Here is a 14,594-nt window from a genome sequence, read left to right on the forward strand (position 1 = left end):
CTTGTGGTTTATGCAAGTATAGGCTTATAAGCTGGACACGAGTTCTCTCACATTGACAGTGGCTTGACGAAAAATGCAGACTGACCCCTCACTCATCTGGGTAAGGTCTGATGGCGTAGTGGGTTAAAGCATACTAGTTATGCCAGCTACTGGAAGGTAGTTGTGCTTTCTGGGTTCGAGTCCCACTGGTGGGTGTTGTCCAAAGATTGTTTATCTTCACTTGTGGTTTATGCAAGTATAGGCTTATAAGCTGGACACGAGTTCTCTCACATTGACAGTGGCTTGACGAAAAATGCAGACTGACCCCTCACTCATCTGGGTAAGGTCTGATGGCGTAGTGGGTTAAAGCATACTAGTTATGCCAGCTACTGGAAGGTAGTTGTGCTTTCTGGGTTCGAGTCCCACTGGTGGGTGTTGTCCAAAGATTGTTTATCTTCACTTGTGGTTTATGCAAGTATAGGCTTATAAGCTGGACACGAGTTCTCTCACATTGACAGTGGCTTGACGAAAAATGCAGACTGACCCCTCACTCATCTGGGTAAGGTCTGATGGCGTAGTGGGTTAAAGCATACTAGTTATGCCAGCTACTGGAAGGTAGTTGTGCTTTCTGGGTTCGAGTCCCACTGGTGGGTGTTGTCCAAAGATTGTTTATCTTCACTTGTGGTTTATGCAAGTATAGGCTTATAAGCTGGACACGAGTTCTCTCACATTGACAGTGGCTTGACGAAAAATGCAGACTGACCCCTCACTCATCTGGGTAAGGTCTGATGGCGTAGTGGGTTAAAGCATACTAGTTATGCCAGCTACTGGAAGGTAGTTGTGCTTTCTGGGTTCGAGTCCCACTGGTGGGTGTTGTCCAAAGATTGTTTATCTTCACTTGTGGTTTATGCAAGTATAGGCTTATAAGCTGGACACGAGTTCTCTCACATTGACAGTGGCTTGACGAAAAATGCAGACTGACCCCTCACTCATCTGGGTAAGGTCTGATGGCGTAGTGGGTTAAAGCATACTAGTTATGCCAGCTACTGGAAGGTAGTTGTGCTTTCTGGGTTCGAGTCCCACTGGTGGGTGTTGTCCAAAGATTGTTTATCTTCACTTGTGGTTTATGCAAGTATAGGCTTATAAGCTGGACACGAGTTCTCTCACATTGACAGTGGCTTGACGAAAAATGCAGACTGACCCCTCACTCATCTGGGTAAGGTCTGATGGCGTAGTGGGTTAAAGCATACTAGTTATGCCAGCTACTGGAAGGTAGTTGTGCTTTCTGGGTTCGAGTCCCACTGGTGGGTGTTGTCCAAAGATTGTTTATCTTCACTTGTGGTTTATGCAAGTATAGGCTTATAAGCTGGACACGAGTTCTCTCACATTGACAGTGGCTTGACGAAAAATGCAGACTGACCCCTCACTCATCTGGGTAAGGTCTGATGGCGTAGTGGGTTAAAGCATACTAGTTATGCCAGCTACTGGAAGGTAGTTGTGCTTTCTGGGTTCGAGTCCCACTGGTGGGTGTTGTCCAAAGATTGTTTATCTTCACTTGTGGTTTATGCAAGTATAGGCTTATAAGCTGGACACGAGTTCTCTCACATTGACAGTGGCTTGACGAAAAATGCAGACTGACCCCTCACTCATCTGGGTAAGGTCTGATGGCGTAGTGGGTTAAAGCATACTAGTTATGCCAGCTACTGGAGGGTAGTTGTGCTTTCTGGGTTCGAGTCCCACTGGTGGGTGTTGTCCAAAGATTGTTTATCTTCACTTGTGGTTTATGCAAGTATAGGCTTATAAGCTGGACACGAGTTCTCTCACATTGACAGTGGCTTGACGAAAAATGCAGACTGACCCCTCACTCATCTGGGTAAGGTCTGATGGCATAGTGGGTTAAAGCATACTAGTTATGCCAGCTACTGGAAGGTAGTTGTGCTTTCTGGGTTCGAGTCCCACTGGTGGGTGTTGTCCAAAGATTGTTTATCTTCACTTGTGGTTTATGCAAGTATAGGCTTATAAGCTGGACACGAGTTCTCTCACATTGACAGTGGCTTGACGAAAAATGCAGACTGACCCCTCACTCATCTGGGTAAGGTCTGATGGCGTAGTGGGTTAAAGCATACTAGTTATGCCAGCTACTGGAAGGTAGTTGTGCTTTCTGGGTTCGAGTCCCACTTGTGGGTGTTGTCCAAAGATTGTTTATCTTCACTTGTGGTTTATGCAAGTATAGGCTTATAAGCTGGACACGAGTTCTCTCACATTGACAGTGGCTTGACGAAAAATGCAGACTGACCCCTCACTCATCTGGGTAAGGTCTGATGGCGTAGTGGGTTAAAGCATACTAGTTATGCCAGCTACTGGAAGGTAGTTGTGCTTTCTGGGTTCGAGTCCCACTGGTGGGTGTTGTCCAAAGATTGTTTATCTTCACTTGTGGTTTATGCAAGTATAGGCTTATAAGCTGGACACGAGTTCTCTCACATTGACAGTGGCTTGACGAAAAATGCAGACTGACCCCTCACTCATCTGGGTAAGGTCTGATGGCGTAGTGGGTTAAAGCATACTAGTTATGCCAGCTACTGGAAGGTAGTTGTGCTTTCTGGGTTCGAGTCCCACTGGTGGGTGTTGTCCAAAGATTGTTTATCTTCACTTGTGGTTTATGCAAGTATAGGCTTATAAGCTGGACACGAGTTCTCTCACATTGACAGTGGCTTGACGAAAAATGCAGACTGACCCCTCACTCATCTGGGTAAGGTCTGATGGCGTAGTGGGTTAAAGCATACTAGTTATGCCAGCTACTGGAAGGTAGTTGTGCTTTCTGGGTTCGAGTCCCACTGGTGGGTGTTGTCCAAAGATTGTTTATCTTCACTTGTGGTTTATGCAAGTATAGGCTTATAAGCTGGACACGAGTTCTCTCACATTGACAGTGGCTTGACGAAAAATGCAGACTGACCCCTCACTCATCTGGGTAAGGTCTGATGGCGTAGTGGGTTAAAGCATACTAGTTATGCCAGCTACTGGAAGGTAGTTGTGCTTTCTGGGTTCGAGTCCCACTTGTGGGTGTTGTCCAAAGATTGTTTATCTTCACTTGTGGTTTATGCAAGTATAGGCTTATAAGCTGGACACGAGTTCTCTCACATTGACAGTGGCTTGACGAAAAATGCAGACTGACCCCTCACTCATCTGGGTAAGGTCTGATGGCGTAGTGGGTTAAAGCATACTAGTTATGCCAGCTACTGGAAGGTAGTTGTGCTTTCTGGGTTCGAGTCCCACTGGTGGGTGTTGTCCAAAGATTGTTTATCTTCACTTGTGGTTTATGCAAGTATAGGCTTATAAGCTGGACACGAGTTCTCTCACATTGACAGTGGCTTGACGAAAAATGCAGACTGACCCCTCACTCATCTGGGTAAGGTCTGATGGCGTAGTGGGTTAAAGCATACTAGTTATGCCAGCTACTGGAAGGTAGTTGTGCTTTCTGGGTTCGAGTCCCACTGGTGGGTGTTGTCCAAAGATTGTTTATCTTCACTTGTGGTTTATGCAAGTATAGGCTTATAAGCTGGACACGAGTTCTCTCACATTGACAGTGGCTTGACGAAAAATGCAGACTGACCCCTCACTCATCTGGGTAAGGTCTGATGGCGTAGTGGGTTAAAGCATACTAGTTATGCCAGCTACTGGAAGGTAGTTGTGCTTTCTGGGTTCGAGTCCCACTGGTGGGTGTTGTCCAAAGATTGTTTATCTTCACTTGTGGTTTATGCAAGTATAGGCTTATAAGCTGGACACGAGTTCTCTCACATTCACAGTGGCTTGACGAAAAATGCAGACTGACCCCTCACTCATCTGGGTAAGGTCTGATGGCGTAGTGGGTTAAAGCATACTAGTTATGCCAGCTACTGGAAGGTAGTTGTGCTTTCTGGGTTCGAGTCCCACTGGTGGGTGTTGTCCAAAGATTGTTTATCTTCACTTGTGGTTTATGCAAGTATAGGCTTATAAGCTGGACACGAGTTCTCTCACATTGACAGTGGCTTGACGAAAAATGCAGACTGACCCCTCACTCATCTGGGTAAGGTCTGATGGCGTAGTGGGTTAAAGCATACTAGTTATGCCAGCTACTGGAAGGTAGTTGTGCTTTCTGGGTTCGAGTCCCACTGGTGGGTGTTGTCCAAAGATTGTTTATCTTCACTTGTGGTTTATGCAAGTATAGGCTTATAAGCTGGACACGAGTTCTCTCACATTGACAGTGGCTTGACGAAAAATGCAGACTGACCCCTCACTCATCTGGGTAAGGTCTGATGGCGTAGTGGGTTAAAGCATACTAGTTATGCCAGCTACTGGAAGGTAGTTGTGCTTTCTGGGTTCGAGTCCCACTGGTGGGTGTTGTCCAAAGATTGTTTATCTTCACTTGTGGTTTATGCAAGTATAGGCTTATAAGCTGGACACGAGTTCTCTCACATTGACAGTGGCTTGACGAAAAATGCAGACTGACCCCTCACTCATCTGGGTAAGGTCTGATGGTGTAGTGGGTTAAAGCATACTAGTTATGCCAGCTACTGGAAGGTAGTTGTGCTTTCTGGGTTCGAGTCCCACTGGTGGGTGTTGTCCAAAGATTGTTTATCTTCAGTTGTGGTTTATGCAAGTATAGGCTTATAAGCTGGACACGAGTTCTCTCACATTGACAGTGGCTTGACGAAAAATGCAGACTGACCCCTCACTCATCTGGGTAAGGTCTGATGGCGTAATGGGTTAAAGCATACTAGTTATGCCAGCTACTGGAAGGTAGTTGTGCTTTCTGGGTTCGAGTCCCACTGGTGGGTGTTGTCCAAAGATTGTTTATCTTCACTTGTGGTTTATGCAAGTATAGGCTTATAAGCTGGACACGAGTTCTCTCACATTGACAGTGGCTTGACGAAAAATGCAGACTGACCCCTCACTCATCTGGGTAAGGTCTGATGGCGTAGTGGGTTAAAGCATACTAGTTATGCCAGCTACTGGAAGGTAGTTGTGCTTTCTGGGTTCGAGTCCCACTGGTGGGTGTTGTCCAAAGATTGTTTATCTTCACTTGTGGTTTATGCAAGTATAGGCTTATAAGCTGGACACGAGTTCTCTCACATTGACAGTGGCTTGACGAAAAATGCAGACTGACCCCTCACTCATCTGGGTAAGGTCTGATGGCGTAGTGGGTTAAAGCATACTAGTTATGCCAGCTACTGGAAGGTAGTTGTGCTTTCTGGGTTCGAGTCCCACTAGTGGGTGTTGTCCAAAGATTGTTTATCTTCACTTGTGGTTTATGCAAGTATAGGCTTATAAGCTGGACACGAGTTCTCTCACATTGACAGTGGCTTGACGAAAAATGCAGACTGACCCCTCACTCATCTGGGTAAGGTCTGATGGCGTAGTGGGTTAAAGCATACTAGTTATGCCAGCTACTGGAAGGTAGTTGTGCTTTCTGGGTTCGAGTCCCACTGGTGGGTGTTGTCCAAAGATTGTTTATCTTCACTTGTGGTTTATGCAAGTATAGGCTTATAAGCTGGACACGAGTTCTCTCACATTGACAGTGGCTTGACGAAAAATGCAGACTGACCCCTCACTCATCTGGGTAAGGTCTGATGGCGTAGTGGGTTAAAGCATACTAGTTATGCCAGCTACTGGAAGGTAGTTGTGCTTTCTGGGTTCGAGTCCCACTGGTGGGTGTTGTCCAAAGATTGTTTATCTTCACTTGTGGTTTATGCAAGTATAGGCTTATAAGCTGGACACGAGTTCTCTCACATTGACAGTGGCTTGACGAAAAATGCAGACTGACCCCTCACTCATCTGGGTAAGGTCTGATGGCGTAGTGGGTTAAAGCATACTAGTTATGCCAGCTACTGGAAGGTAGTTGTGCTTTCTGGGTTCGAGTCCCACTGGTGGGTGTTGTCCAAAGATTGTTTATCTTCACTTGTGGTTTATGCAAGTATAGGCTTATAAGCTGGACACGAGTTCTCTCACATTGACAGTGGCTTGACGAAAAATGCAGACTGACCCCTCACTCATCTGGGTAAGGTCTGATGGCGTAGTGGGTTAAAGCATACTAGTTATGCCAGCTACTGGAAGGTAGTTGTGCTTTCTGGGTTCGAGTCCCACTGGTGGGTGTTGTCCAAAGATTGTTTATCTTCACTTGTGGTTTATGCAAGTATAGGCTTATAAGCTGGACACGAGTTCTCTCACATTGACAGTGGCTTGACGAAAAATGCAGACTGACCCCTCACTCATCTGGGTAAGGTCTGATGGCGTAGTGGGTTAAAGCATACTAGTTATGCCAGCTACTGGAAGGTAGTTGTGCTTTCTGGGTTCGAGTCCCACTGGTGGGTGTTGTCCAAAGATTGTTTATCTTCACTTGTGGTTTATGCAAGTATAGGCTTATAAGCTGGACACGAGTTCTCTCACATTGACAGTGGCTTGACGAAAAATGCAGACTGACCCCTCACTCATCTGGGTAAGGTCTGATGGCGTAGTGGGTTAAAGCATACTAGTTATGCCAGCTACTGGAAGGTAGTTGTGCTTTCTGGGTTCGAGTCCCACTGGTGGGTGTTGTCCAAAGATTGTTTATCTTCACTTGTGGTTTATGCAAGTATAGGCTTATAAGCTGGACACGAGTTCTCTCACATTGACAGTGGCTTGACGAAAAATGCAGACTGACCCCTCACTCATCTGGGTAAGGTCTGATGGCGTAGTGGGTTAAAGCATACTAGTTATGCCAGCTACTGGAAGGTAGTTGTGCTTTCTGGGTTCGAGTCCCACTGGTGGGTGTTGTCCAAAGATTGTTTATCTTCACTTGTGGTTTATGCAAGTATAGGCTTATAAGCTGGACACGAGTTCTCTCACATTGACAGTGGCTTGACGAAAAATGCAGACTGACCCCTCACTCATCTGGGTAAGGTCTGATGGCGTAGTGGGTTAAAGCATACTAGTTATGCCAGCTACTGGAAGGTAGTTGTGCTTTCTGGGTTCGAGTCCCACTGGTGGGTGTTGTCCAAAGATTGTTTATCTTCACTTGTGGTTTATGCAAGTATAGGCTTATAAGCTGGACACGAGTTCTCTCACATTGACAGTGGCTTGACGAAAAATGCAGACTGACCCCTCACTCATCTGGGTAAGGTCTGATGGCGTAGTGGGTTAAAGCATACTAGTTATGCCAGCTACTGGAAGGTAGTTGTGCTTTCTGGGTTCGAGTCCCACTGGTGGGTGTTGTTCAAAGATTGTTTATCTTCAGTTGTGGTTTATGCAAGTATAGGCTTATAAGCTGGACACGAGTTCTCTCACATTGACAGTGGCTTGACGAAAAATGCAGACTGACCCCTCACTCATCTGGGTAAGGTCTGATGGCGTAGTGGGTTAAAGCATACTAGTTATGCCAGCTACTGGAAGGTAGTTGTGCTTTCTGGGTTCGAGTCCCACTGGTGGGTGTTGTCCAAAGATTGTTTATCTTCACTTGTGGTTTATGCAAGTATAGGCTTATAAGCTGGACACGAGTTCTCTCACATTGACAGTGGCTTGACGAAAAATGCAGACTGACCCCTCACTCATCTGGGTAAGGTCTGATGGCGTAGTGGGTTAAAGCATACTAGTTATGCCAGCTACTGGAAGGTAGTTGTGCTTTCTGGGTTCGAGTCCCACTGGTGGGTGTTGTCCAAAGATTGTTTATCTTCACTTGTGGTTTATGCAAGTATAGGCTTATAAGCTGGACACGAGTTCTCTCACATTGACAGTGGCTTGACGAAAAATGCAGACTGACCCCTCACTCATCTGGGTAAGGTCTGATGGCGTAGTGGGTTAAAGCATACTAGTTATGCCAGCTACTGGAAGGTAGTTGTGCTTTCTGGGTTCGAGTCCCACTGGTGGGTGTTGTCCAAAGATTGTTTATCTTCACTTGTGGTTTATGCAAGTATAGGCTTATAAGCTGGACACGAGTTCTCTCACATTGACAGTGGCTTGACGAAAAATGCAGACTGACCCCTCACTTATCTGGGTAAGGTCTGATGGCGTAGTGGGTTAAAGCATACTAGTTATGCCAGCTACTGGAAGGTAGTTGTGCTTTCTGGGTTCGAGTCCCACTGGTGGGTGTTGTCCAAAGATTGTTTATCTTCACTTGTGGTTTATGCAAGTATAGGCTTATAAGCTGGACACGAGTTCTCTCACATTGACAGTGGCTTGACGAAAAATGCAGACTGACCCCTCACTCATCTGGGAAAGGTCTGATGGCGTAGTGGGTTAAAGCATACTAGTTATGCCAGCTACTGGAAGGTAGTTGTGCTTTCTGGGTTCGAGTCCCACTGGTGGGTGTTGTCCAAAGATTGTTTATCTTCACTTGTGGTTTATGCAAGTATAGGCTTATAAGCTGGACACGAGTTCTCTCACATTGACAGTGGCTTGACGAAAAATGCAGACTGACCCCTCACTCATCTGGGTAAGGTCTGATGGCGTAGTGGGTTAAAGCATACTAGTTATGCCAGCTACTGGAAGGTAGTTGTGCTTTCTGGGTTCGAGTCCCACTGGTGGGTGTTGTCCAAAGATTGTTTATCTTCACTTGTGGTTTATGCAAGTATAGGCTTATAAGCTGGACACGAGTTCTCTCACATTGACAGTGGCTTGACGAAAAATGCAGACTGACCCCTCACTCATCTGGGTAAGGTCTGATGGCGTAGTGGGTTAAAGCATACTAGTTATGCCAGCTACTGGAAGGTAGTTGTGCTTTCTGGGTTCGAGTCCCACTGGTGGGTGTTGTCCAAAGATTGTTTATCTTCACTTGTGGTTTATGCAAGTATAGGCTTATAAGCTGGACACGAGTTCTCTCACATTGACAGTGGCTTGACGAAAAATGCAGACTGACCCCTCACTCATCTGGGTAAGGTCTGATGGCGTAGTGGGTTAAAGCATACTAGTTATGCCAGCTACTGGAAGGTAGTTGTGCTTTCTGGGTTCGAGTCCCACTGGTGGGTGTTGTCCAAAGATTGTTTATCTTCACTTGTGGTTTATGCAAGTATAGGCTTATAAGCTGGACACGAGTTCTCTCACATTGACAGTGGCTTGACGAAAAATGCAGACTGACCCCTCACTCATCTGGGTAAGGTCTGATGGCGTAGTGGGTTAAAGCATACTAGTTATGCCAGCTACTGGAAGGTAGTTGTGCTTTCTGGGTTCGAGTCCCACTGGTGGGTGTTGTCCAAAGATTGTTTATCTTCACTTGTGGTTTATGCAAGTATAGGCTTATAAGCTGGACACGAGTTCTCTCACATTGACAGTGGCTTGACGAAAAATGCAGACTGACCCCTCACTCATCTGGGTAAGGTCTGATGGCGTAGTGGGTTAAAGCATACTAGTTATGCCAGCTACTGGAAGGTAGTTGTGCTTTCTGGGTTCGAGTCCCACTGGTGGGTGTTGTCCAAAGATTGTTTATCTTCACTTGTGGTTTATGCAAGTATAGGCTTATAAGCTGGACACGAGTTCTCTCACATTGACAGTGGCTTGACGAAAAATGCAGACTGACCCCTCACTCATCTGGGTAAGGTCTGATGGCGTAGTGGGTTAAAGCATACTAGTTATGCCAGCTACTGGAAGGTAGTTGTGCTTTCTGGGTTCGAGTCCCACTGGTGGGTGTTGTCCAAAGATTGTTTATCTTCACTTGTGGTTTATGCAAGTATAGGCTTATAAGCTGGACACGAGTTCTCTCACATTGACAGTGGCTTGACGAAAAATGCAGACTGACCCCTCACTCAACTGGGTAAGGTCTGATGGCGTAGTGGGTTAAAGCATACTAGTTATGCCAGCTACTGGAAGGTAGTTGTGCTTTCTGGGTTCGAGTCCCACTGGTGGGTGTTGTCCAAAGATTGTTTATCTTCACTTGTGGTTTATGCAAGTATAGGCTTATAAGCTGGACACGAGTTCTCTCACATTGACAGTGGCTTGACGAAAAATGCAGACTGACCCCTCACTCATCTGGGTAAGGTCTGATGGCGTAGTGGGTTAAAGCATACTAGTTATGCCAGCTACTGGAAGGTAGTTGTGCTTTCTGGGTTCGAGTCCCACTGGTGGGTGTTGTCCAAAGATTGTTTATCTTCACTTGTGGTTTATGCAAGTATAGGCTTATAAGCTGGACACGAGTTCTCTCACATTGACAGTGGCTTGACGAAAAATGCAGACTGACCCCTCACTCATCTGGGTAAGGTCTGATGGCGTAGTGGGTTAAAGCATACTAGTTATGCCAGCTACTGGAAGGTAGTTGTGCTTTCTGGGTTCGAGTCCCACTGGTGGGTGTTGTCCAAAGATTGTTTATCTTCACTTGTGGTTTATGCAAGTATAGGCTTATAAGCTGGACACGAGTTCTCTCACATTGACAGTGGCTTGACGAAAAATGCAGACTGACCCCTCACTCATCTGGGTAAGGTCTGATGGCGTAGTGGGTTAAAGCATACTAGTTATGCCAGCTACTGGAAGGTAGTTGTGCTTTCTGGGTTCGAGTCCCACTGGTGGGTGTTGTCCAAAGATTGTTTATCTTCACTTGTGGTTTATGCAAGTATAGGCTTATAAGCTGGACACGAGTTCTCTCACATTGACAGTGGCTTGACGAAAAATGCAGACTGACCCCTCACTCATCTGGGTAAGGTCTGATGGCGTAGTGGGTTAAAGCATACTAGTTATGCCAGCTACTGGAAGGTAGTTGTGCTTTCTGGGTTCGAGTCCCACTGGTGGGTGTTGTCCAAAGATTGTTTATCTTCAGTTGTGGTTTATGCAAGTATAGGCTTATAAGCTGGACACGAGTTCTCTCACATTGACAGTGGCTTGACGAAAAATGCAGACTGACCCCTCACTCATCTGGGTAAGGTCTGATGGCGTAGTGGGTTAAAGCATACTAGTTATGCCAGCTACTGGAAGGTAGTTGTGCTTTCTGGGTTCGAGTCCCACTGGTGGGTGTTGTCCAAAGATTGTTTATCTTCACTTGTGGTTTATGCAAGTATAGGCTTATAAGCTGGACACGAGTTCTCTCACATTGACAGTGGCTTGACGAAAAATGCAGACTGACCCCTCACTCATCTGGGTAAGGTCTGATGGCGTAGTGGGTTAAAGCATACTAGTTATGCCAGCTACTGGAAGGTAGTTGTGCTTTCTGGGTTCGAGTCCCACTGGTGGGTGTTGTCCAAAGATTGTTTATCTTCACTTGTGGTTTATGCAAGTATAGGCTTATAAGCTGGACACGAGTTCTCTCACATTGACAGTGGCTTGACGAAAAATGCAGACTGACCCCTCACTCATCTGGGTAAGGTCTGATGGCGTAGTGGGTTAAAGCATACTAGTTATGCCAGCTACTGGAAGGTAGTTGTGCTTTCTGGGTTCGAGTCCCACTGGTGGGTGTTGTCCAAAGATTGTTTATCTTCACTTGTGGTTTATGCAAGTATAGGCTTATAAGCTGGACACGAGTTCTCTCACATTGACAGTGGCTTGACGAAAAATGCAGACTGACCCCTCACTCATCTGGGTAAGGTCTGATGGCGTAGTGGGTTAAAGCATACTAGTTATGCCAGCTACTGGAAGGTAGTTGTGCTTTCTGGGTTCGAGTCCCACTGGTGGGTGTTGTCCAAAGATTGTATATATATATATATATATATATATTTCATATATATATATATATATTTGGGTGTTCATGGTTGGTCGCTCTATTCTTATATGAATTGCAATTCACATAAGAATAGAGCGACCTACCATGAACACCCAAATCACGGAACTATTTACTCTATCCACTATGAGAGTAAGGACAAGACAAGAACATATCGATGCCAACACAGAAGACAATGTCCAACATAACAGGCCAATTACACTGGATTAATCTTTGTGTTTAGATAGGAGATGCCTCGTATGGGCCAATAAGCCTTCTGCAGCCCCTATGTTTATCCCTTATGTATCCCCCCATGTTTTCACCTTCATTGTATTATCACCTGACCTAATGCGGGTATAAAATCAACTAGTATTGTAAAGATCTGTTCACTTGAGAATGAACCATGGAGGTTCGAAACGTCGTGCAAATTATACAAATAAGTGTAATACACTCTATAGTAAATCACTTCTTTTCTTCACCTTAAAAGTACGAAAACGAGTTTTGGAGAACTCCTATTTCAATTAAGCCCTGATGCTAAGAAAATAGTTAGAAGGATAGAAGCCCTAAACCAGAAAATAATAAATACAGAATATGCGGTCATATTCAATGAAACATGTTTGAAAGAAAACCTGCTGCCAGTATACACCAATATATATATATATATATATATATATATATATATATATATATATATATATATATATATATATATGTCGTACCTAGTAGCCAGAACGCACTTCTCAGCCTACTATGCAAGGCCAGATTTGCCTAATAAGCCAAGTTTTCATGAATTAATGTTTTTTCGCCGACCTAACCTACCTAACCTAACCTAACCTACCTTTTTCGGTTACCTAACCCAACCTAACCTATAAAAATAGGTTAGGTTAGGTTAGGTAAGGTTGGTTAGGTTCGGTCATATATCTATGTTAATTTTAACTACAATAAAACAAAATTGACCTCATACATAATGATATGTGTAGCTTTATCATTTCATAAGAAAAAAATTAGAGAAAATATATTAATTCAGGAAAACTTGGCTTATTAGGCAAATCGGGCCTTGCATAGTAGGCTGAGAAGTGCGTTCTGGCTACTAGGTACGACATATATATATATATATATATATATATATATATATATATATATATATATATATATACATATATATATATATATATATATATATATATATATATATATATATATATATATATATATATATATATATATATATATATATATATATATATATATGTCGTACCTAATAGCCAGAACGCACTTCTCAGCCTACTATGCAAGGCCCGATTTGCCTAATAAGCCAAGTTTTCATGAATTAATGTTTTTTCGTCTACCTAACCTACCTAACCTAACCTAACCTAGCTTTTTTTGGCTACCTAACCTAACCTTACCTATAAATATAGGTTAGGTTAGGTTAGGTAGGGTTGGTTAGGTTCGGTCATATATCTACGTTAATTTTAACTCCAATAAAAAAAATTGACCTCATACATAGTGAAAAGGGTAGCTTTATCATTTCATAAGAAAAAAATTATAGTAAATATATTAATTCAGGAAAACTTGGCTTATTAGGCAAATCGGGCCTTGAATAGTAGGCTGAGAAGTGAGTTCTGGCTACTAGGTACGACATATATATATATATATATATATATATATATATATATATATATATATATATATATATATATATATATATATATATATATATATATATATATATATATATATATATATATATATATATATATATATATATATATATATATGATGATTTTTGGAATATGATTTTTTAATAAAGATTTAAAAGAATTGTTTGTATAATGTGCCTTCGAATTTTTTTAATGTAGAGAGATAGAAATTTGTGATCAGTTTTATTCCATAAATCATATTCCATATATTATATATATATATATATATATATATATATATATATATATATATAATATATATATATATATATATATGTCGTACCTAGTAGCCAGAACGCACTTCTCAGCCTACTATACAAGGCCCGATTTGCCTAATAAGCCAAGTTTTCATGAATTATTTGTTTTTCGACTACCTAACCTACCTAACCTTACCTAACCTAACTATTTCGGCTACCTAACTTAACCTAACCTATAAAGATAGGTTAGGTTAGGTTAGGTAGGGTTGGTTAGGTTCGGTCATATATCTACGTTAATTTTAACTCCAATAAAAAAAAATTGACCTCATGTAGAATGAAATGGGTAGCTTTATCATTTCATAAGAAAAAAATTAGAGAAAATATATTACTTCAGGAAAACTTGGCTTATTAGGCAAATCGGGCCTTGCATAGTAGGCTGAGAAGTGAGTTCTGGCTATTAGGTACGACATATATATATATATATATATATATATATATATATATATATATATATATATATATATATATATATATATATATATATATATATATATATATATATATATATATATATATATATATATATATATTGGATTAGGGCATGGCTATTCCAAAGGAAACAGAGAGTTAGTATAAATGGGGTTAAGTCAGAGTGGGATAATGTTGGTAGTGGAGTACCTCAGGGCTCTGTCCTGGGACCTCTGTTGTTTATAATATATATAAATGATTTAGATTCAGGTTTGAGTAGCAACATTTGCAAATTTGCCGATGATACGAAAATCGGTAGGGAAATTAATTCGGACGAGGACTCACTATCACTTCAAGTTGATCTAGATAGGGTTTTGAAACGGTCAAAGGATTGGCAAATGCAGTTTAAATCTGATAAATGTAAAGTTCTGAGGCTAGGTAATGATGATAGAGTTACAAGATACGAGCTAGATGGTGTTGAGATTGCGAAGTCGGATTGCGAAAGGGATCTGGTTGCTATGATTAGTAAGAATTTAAAACAAAAAGATCAATCAAGAAGATCAAAAACAAAAGAAGATAAAACAAAAGATCAAGAAGGCCTATTGGCCCATACGAGGCAGCTCC

Source organism: Procambarus clarkii, chromosome 72 (assembly GCF_040958095.1).
Source record: "Procambarus clarkii isolate CNS0578487 chromosome 72, FALCON_Pclarkii_2.0, whole genome shotgun sequence".
NCBI classification, from domain to species: domain Eukaryota; kingdom Metazoa; phylum Arthropoda; class Malacostraca; order Decapoda; family Cambaridae; genus Procambarus; species Procambarus clarkii.